Source organism: Ranitomeya variabilis, chromosome 4 (assembly GCF_051348905.1).
Source record: "Ranitomeya variabilis isolate aRanVar5 chromosome 4, aRanVar5.hap1, whole genome shotgun sequence".
Lineage (NCBI taxonomy): Eukaryota > Metazoa > Chordata > Amphibia > Anura > Dendrobatidae > Ranitomeya > Ranitomeya variabilis.
In genome coordinates, this window is record NC_135235.1 from 283,752,902 (window position 1) to 283,761,093 (window position 8,192).

The following is an 8,192-nucleotide window of genomic DNA, read 5'->3' on the forward strand; positions in this document are numbered from 1 at the left end:
TGTAAATCTATTTATAAAGGTGCTATTGACATGAAATTCTCACCAGATGTCTGTAACAACACATACAAGCCACATAGGCAAAGAAATCAAACCATAGATGTCTATAAATTAACTTATGTGTAATAATGAGAAATGACATGGAAAAAGAATTGAACACATGAGTAAAGAGATGGGAAAAAAAGCAGTGGGAAGTCATGACACCAGCTGAAATCTCTCAGTAATTAGAAAGCAATCTTGCCACTTAGTAACAAATAATATCAGCTGGTTCAACTGATGGCTTATAAAAATTGGCTTCTCTTTACTAAGATGCCACACAAGAGACATATCATGATGGGTAAAACCAGTGAGCTGTGTCAAGACCTTCACAACCTTATTGTTGCAAAACATACTGATGGAATTGACAGAAGAATTTCTAAACTACTGAAGGTTCCAATAAGCACTGTTGGGGCCATAATCCGAAAGTAGAAAGAACATCATTTCACCATAAAACAGCAACGACCAGGTACTCCCCGCAATATTTCAGACAGAGGAGTGAAAAGAATATTCAGAAAAGTTGCCCAAGAGCCATAGACCAGCTGTGGAGAGCTACAGAAAGATCTGAAATCAGCAGGTATAATGGTTTTAAAAAACCCCATAAGTAATGAACTCAACCTCCACATCTTGAATACATACTCACCACGAAACACTCCATTCCGGAACAAAAAGGATGTTCAAACGCGTTTAAAATTTGCTCAACAACATTTAGACAAGCCTGTGACATACTGGAAGAATATAGTCTGGTCAGATGAGAATAAAATTGAACTCTTTGGCTGCTGTAATACACACCATATTTGGGGCCAAAAGTCACTGCATATCACCCCAAAAACACCATACCAACAGTGAAGTTTGGACTTAGAAACATCATGGTGTGGGGCTGTTATTCAGCATACAGCACTGGCAATATTCATATGAGTGAAGGAAGGATGAATGAACAAATTTCCTGTGGCATTCTTGATAAAAATCTGCTGCCATCTACCAGGATGATGGTGAAATGAGGGAGGAAATTTCAACAAGACAAACACACAGACAAGGAAACTCATTTGGTTTCAGAGACAGAAAATAAAGCTGCTAGAATGGCCGAGCCAATCACCAGACCTGAATCCAATGTTAAATTTATGGAAGGATCCAAAGCTCAGAGTTCATAGAAGGAGCCCACGGTACCTTGAGGATTTGTAGAGTATATAAATGGAAAGAAAATCCATAATCCGACCTGAGCAATGCCTGCGACTAGTTTCTCCATACAGGAGGTTTCTTGAAGCTTCATCATCAACAAAGGCTTTTGGGTTTTTGTACGAAATATTAAATATATTTCAGTTAAAGTGTTCAGTACTTTTTACTGGTGTGATTTCTCATAATTACACATAAGTTAATTTATGGATATCTATGGTTTGGCTTCTTTTCCTGTGTGGATTGGCTCTGTTGTTATCGACATCTGGTGAGAATTTCATGTCAATAGCACCTTTAATAATACATTTGCTTAGAAAATTGGTGACGTGTTCAATACTTATTTCACCTGCTGTATAACAATTGTTATGTCCAGTAAGTGATCTGGGGTAATGAAAAAATTGATAATGGGGCTCAATCAATCTTATGACCCAGAAGTGCTACTTACAGAGGACCAGTCACTAGGTCAAACTAGGTCAGTTATTACTCTTATATTATTTCTGATACTTCCACGATTACTCCAGTTTCTTTTTTTAGATCCACCATATGGTTCCAGTGATAAGGGCCTTTTTATTTAGCGCTAATTTTTATGGCCTTTATTACGGGGGTGTGGCTCACAGGGTAATTACAGCCACACCCCAGAAGATCCTGTGAACCACACCACCCTTGGTAAAGACCACAACAATAAGAACTAAATAAAAACACCCATATTTCTGGAAAAGTATGACAGATTTAAAAATAACAAAAATGAAGAATATATATATTTTGGTCAGAGGAACCTAATGGTCCTCTTAGATGTCCATAGAAAAAAAATTCAATTTTTTTTTTAGCAAGTAATAAAAAGAATCAAATACTTTACAACAAAATTAATGACGACAGGTCCTAATAAAAGGTCCAATGATTTTGGGGAGGGGTTGGGGGAATTCATATTTACAGACAACATCCATCAGAAATTGTGAGGCCTGGAGGACGCAGGGTGCCATGGGTTCATGGAGAAAACACCAGCTTAGTATTTTAATTGCAGACGAAATAATTATAATCTCCAGCCAACCATGAAGTTGTTAGAATTACTTTACAGTGATGTGAATTCCAAAACATGGGAGAATGCAGTAATGTGAAGGGTCAATATGGGGTCTGCTGAAAGACACATGTCTTATAACTGGTGGTGGGACTCTAGCAACAGAATAAGCATAGTTTATGAAGCCCAAATGGTGTCAATTATCATCTTAAGTCCATTATTCGGCCTTCGACAACTGGACCCATGCTGTCCTTCCTTTGAGCTATACAGTTGGGTAAAAAGATTTTCAGGATTATGGTCCTTTGGCCACGTCTGTAGAGATCATCTACCAGACCAGAGGGGTGCGAACCACCATTGACCTGCTGTGATCCCCCCAAAATGTCTCTTCTGATTGGTTGGCCAGGCCCAAGATCATAATTGTGGCATGGCTTCGTGTTGTTACCAACATGACGTTGTGCCAGTTCTACCAAGAAGAAGAGGTGCCGGTGATCCTGGCAGATCAAAGGAGGGTTGCAGGGCTCTGGCATGACAGCCATAGACTTTGGATGTGGCCACTAGACCAAGGGTCCTGGGAATCGTTTTGCTCAACTCTACTGAGCCAAGATCTCCATAAAACCCCTTGTTGCAGCCATAACAAGAACCATAAATGTGTTTACACATTATACTTAGGTGAAAGTTGTGTTAAACAGGTTTAAAACATTGTACAACAAAAGTAAAACAATGATGGTCCATCTTTGGGAAAGGTTATCATTGTTTGATTGGGTCCCACCCAATCAATGGTAGCCTTTCCAAAATAAGATGGATCATCAAGCTTCTACTTTTGTTGTTTGACCATTTTAGACTTCTAAAGCCGTAAAGTGTCCAAAAGAAGTGACTGGTCCTTTCTTTCTGGCGGCTTTTGCTTGGAAGCCGCCACTATGTTATACATGGTACTAAAAAAAATTCCCGCATACATGGTAAAAAAGACGCTCCAGGGAAAACACCGCTAGCTTTTTCTTGAAGCATCATTTGCTTCGAATATGACCCCGGCACACTGGAGTCTAAAAGATGACATGTGTACGTACCCCGACTGTCCTGGATAACAGATTGGTGCCGACAAGGTAGCGGTTTCCTTTATTAGTATCTGTATATAGTCAAAGCTCCTACAAATTAGCACATTAGAATCCCAGCAGCAGAGGTAGAGCGTATTGATTTTGTGACAGACAGTGACCGTGTCTTCTTTTAACAACGTAGAGCTGCAAATGATTAGTGAACCGATATTAACAGAAGAAAAGATGGAAGTGGAAGCTACAGATGAAGATTATATGCATAGTAGTAAGTTGAGTTTCTCGACAATCCAGAGCATGAAATCTGCGATGTAAACAATTTCATATATTATTCATATATCTTATTGGATGCTGCGTGTTACTTGCTTTATTACTGTCAGTGAATATAATCACAGATTTGATTGACAGCATGAAAAAATAATTGTACGTTGTCTCTACCCGCGCTCTACGGTAATAACATTTACGACTCTGACTTAGAGTTGCATTTGGAGAGCAGAAAATAAAATTTTGCTCCAATTCTTTTTTGAGGGATCTACCGTTATTGACAGCATTTAAGATGCAGAATATGTCAGATGTCGTTCTGTACATCAATCTAATAAGCCAATCCACGTTTTCAATTACTTTGCAGACATATGTCCTCCCGACAGAATTTGGCAGGTATTTCCCAACATATTTCGTTAATTGATGCTAGACGCAGATCTCGCGGAACGGCTTCAATATGGAAAGATCCGAATACTGTGAATGACCATGCTTGAATAACATCCCAATCCCTAGAGATCCCTACAAGAAACCTTTACAGGATAAAAAACCATAAAAAAAGGGGAATATTGAATAAATACAATGTGGTTGTTATAATGCCACTCACTACAAATCTGGAGCCCCCTACAGAAAAATATTCACCGCCGGTGTAATGGACGCGACGGCTCTGCAATTTATAGGGTTCATGCAGCCCCTCCCTTAGTTTTAGGTTTTACAAGGAATTTCCAGGTGGCGTTGATTTTATCATTATCACTTATCATTGCCCCTTCAAAGAGGAAGAGGACAAGAACTGTAGCGCCACCTATTGGAAGCAGCGATGCTAAAAGCCAATATTGACCTTTTAACGAGCCTTGCCAGATGACTCTGGATAAAAGCCAAACCAAAGACTCAGTTTGCAAACACGGTGTTTCGAGGTTTTGCCCTTCATCAGTGCAAAGTATGAAATCTGATTTGGCTGTATGAGAGGCTTAAGACTGGGGTCTAAGGGGTAACGTCTCTCCTTGTGGAGAGTTACAAGCCAGGCCTTGCATGTCAGAGTGAGGAGACATATGCTATTCGTGCTCCTCTGGGAAATTAAATATGCAAATTTCCTCTTCAGAGAGGAAGAGGCCTGACTTCTCACTCTCCACAAGGAGAAACATTGCACCTTAGATCCCCGTCTTAAGCCTCTCACCTAGACAAATCAGAACTCATACTTTGCACTGATGAGAGGCAGCACTTTGAAACACAGTGTCTGCATATTGAGATTCTGGTTTGGCTTTTATCCTAAGTTACGTGACATGGCTCGCTAAAGGGTCAATATTGACTTTTAGGATCACTGCTTTCAATAGGTCTTGCTAGAGTTCTAGTCAGCTTCCTTTCAGAATTGGCAATTTGCATATTTACAATAATTTCCCAGAGAAACATGCATGGCTTATAAGTCTCCTCATTCTGACATGCAAGGCCTGGCCGGTCACGCTCCACAAGGAGAAACGTTCCCCATATATGTATATATACACACACATATTTATAGATATATAGCACACAAATATATGTAGATATATATTTATATACAAACTGCTATAACAGGGGTATTCTCCAAATAATTATGTCCTATTAGACAGGACTTTAAAATAATTATTGGGTCTCAAAAAACTAATTCAAAGCAATATTGCTGTATGTTTCTAACCATTTTATTTTTTTTGCTTCAATGCAGCTATAAGTAAAAAAACTGAAATAACTTTTCAAAAAAGTCTTAATAAACCCTATATCCTTCCTGTCTATACAGGTTCAGTGCAGACCTGTGTGTCGTCAAGGTAACAGACTACAAACAAACCCCGTGTAGTCTGACCATGCCTCTACACTCTTCACACTTTTCATCTGTTCTTTTATTTTCATCACGTATTTAAAAGGTCTTGCTTGGAATCAAATATATTACTAAAAGCATGGTTATTTGCAAACATAGATAAATAAAAATAATACATCAATGCTCAACTTTTAGACCCCTAAAGTCATAACATGTATTTATTCCAAAGAGCCCCTATAATAAAAGTTTACAAAATATACTCATCTCTCTATTTTTCTATTGCTCATTGTGGCATTTCCATTGTTTTTCAGACACCGCCCCGTGCATTTAGTATTAGTGGCGCCTGGTGTCGAATGAGGGCAGAGCTACAAATAACTAATACCAGGCGCAGCCTCTAAAAAAAAAATGGTGCTATGCCTGGTAAACAATGAAAAGGCCACAACACTCACTAGAGCGCTTCCGTCAGCTGAGCGGTTGGTGAGTGAGGAGTTGGGTCTGTTCCTATCCTAAGGGTAGATCATCAATATTAAATCCCTAGAGAATAATTCCTTTGTGATCACATTAGTAACCTTGAAATAAATAATAGGGGTCACTTTTTTTTTCTTTTTGCAATTATTGATATTTTATACATTTGACCTTTTAATTGCAAAACCCCCACCTACAACTTTTTTTTCCACTAATGACACTTAAGAAAAAATAATTTATCAAAATTTTCGCCCATCCATCTGCCCAAATAAGCGGTTTTAAAGATGACTTATAACAAGGGTAAAAGTGGCCAGTTTATGCCGTTATTCTATTCCCATGGTTGCATTTTTTTTTTGTTTTCAAATCTGCCATATGATTTCAAAGATATGGACCATTTTATTCCCTGCAAATGTTTATGGTCTCTACGAAGGGGCGTGGCTCATATGGTAATAACGCAGAGTAGACAACAGACACGCCCCAGAGGATCTTGTGCGCCACGCCCTAGAGGATCCTGTGCACCACGCCCCAGAGGATCCTGAGAGTATCACCCCTTTGTAAACACCATAAAAAATAGCTGAAAATAAAAATGTCTATCTCTGGAACCATATGGTGGTTTGAAAAAAAACAAAAACACACGGTACATTCAGTGGAGCAGAAAGAATAAAATAGGAGCTAAAACTTGCCACTTTTGACTTGGCTGACAGCTACTCTAATAGGGTCATTCCTGATCATCAATCATATACGGACCCAAGTTTAAAACACTCTCTACTAAGGCACTACATAAAAAACAACAAAAACCGCACAAATTGTAATAGTTTTTCAATGAAATTAGGTAGAAAATGATTTTTTGTGCATAGAAAAGTAACGTCTTATTTAGTTTTATTGGAATTTTTCTCTTTTTACACATAATGTGATTTCAGTATCTTAGGAATTTACAAAAGACGTTTTCAAGAAGGGATAATATCAGAAACCGAAAAACAAATTTGGCCCTACAATGCACAAAGGGACTTAATCTTCTTTTAGTAATTACCTACTTCTACAGGCTTTATAATTCACAAGACCATGCAAGATCTTCAGAATTTCTCAGAAAATGACGTGCTCTCCCAATGCCAGATATAAGAAATTCTGTTGCGTTGCTAGGTAATTGAATCAGTAAAAAACATTTCACTATAAATATCCCTGTTGTTTTTCCCACTTTAACCTATTCTGGTCCTATATGGCCATTCACTGAAAAATATTTTCTGTACTAATAATCCAGCTAGCAGCAAACTTTTTTTTTTTCAAGTTTAGCAAAAATCATTAAAAAATACTCCTATGCAAACAAAAAATTTAATTCTCCTTAACATAAACAGATACAGCTTCTTAATGACATCAGTAATGATAACACAATAACAAAAAGACATCAAAATAGCAATAAAACTCATTAAAATTGATCAGGATTTTGCATTTTCAATTATGTTGCAATGATAAAAATATTAAATATAAAGTGCAAAAAAAATCTAGATTTGAAATAATTGTAATAAATGTTTTAAGTTTTACATTTAATTTTTTTTAGGATTTTTTTTTTTATAAAAAATTCACCCCCCCCAATTTTTTTTTATAAATAATAATAATAAATATAAATATAATCTTTTTGTGTGTTTTGTCAATAGTCTTAACAGAAAAAAGCACAGTTAATATGAATTCTCAGGTTACCCTCTTGTAAATTAAAATTAAGTCTTACCACTTAGTTCTCTTGGAAGCAGAGTCCTGTGTTCTGTAATTCTCCTCTCAACAGCAACGAGAGAGAAAAAAAGCTTCTCAGGAAAACATTGCAAATCCTGCAGATTCAATAGGAGATGCTGAGGATTGGAGGAGGAGGAGCGAGCCAGCCTTATGGTTTTAGTGGCCCCTTATTGGAATGTGTGTATTACTGCTTCTATTTTTCACAGTGATTGACTGGAGGATAATTATGTGCTCCCTTCGGGAGAAAAATAATATATAGCAATATTATACAACCAGACTGGATGGGGAGCAGCACTCAGAAATTCATCCGGGGGAAAAAAGCGAAGATTGTTTATTTATTTTTTCGTCTATGTACAATAATTACCTCCAAGACAAAACACAAAGCAAATTTGTATTTAAGAAATAGAAAGAGCAAAAATAAATAAAAATGTTACTTTTTTCCAATTTATTTTACTGATATTGGTTTATATTCCATTAGTATATGTTATTGTATAAGGCTGGTTTCACATTTGCGTTTTTTTGCCGCTGCGTTTTAGCGCAAAAAAAGCATGCATTTTTTTCCCTATATTTAACATTAAAAATGCATGCTTTTTTTTATGCGTTTTGCCGCATTTGACGACGCATGCGTCTTTTCTATGCTTGCGTTTTGTTGCAGAAATGCAACATGTAGTAATTTCTAGAGGCGTTTTTT

The 8,192-nt window shown here is 37.2% G+C and overlaps 1 protein-coding gene across 2 annotated transcripts in view; it reads right to left on the minus strand.

Annotated features, from left to right (window-relative positions):
- The window catches only part of LOC143764476 (putative glutamate receptor), a 32,118-nt gene extending 24,510 nt beyond the window's left edge, over nucleotides 1–7,608 (minus strand). The window contains exon 1 of one of the 2 annotated variants that reach the window (XM_077250073.1): nucleotides 7,500–7,608. The gene's annotated coding sequence lies outside the window, so the exon portion shown is untranslated. The remainder of the gene's footprint in view (nucleotides 1–7,499) is intronic. The other variant, XM_077250072.1, reaches the window with a different exon arrangement.
- Nucleotides 7,609–8,192: the final 584 nt, after the last annotated feature.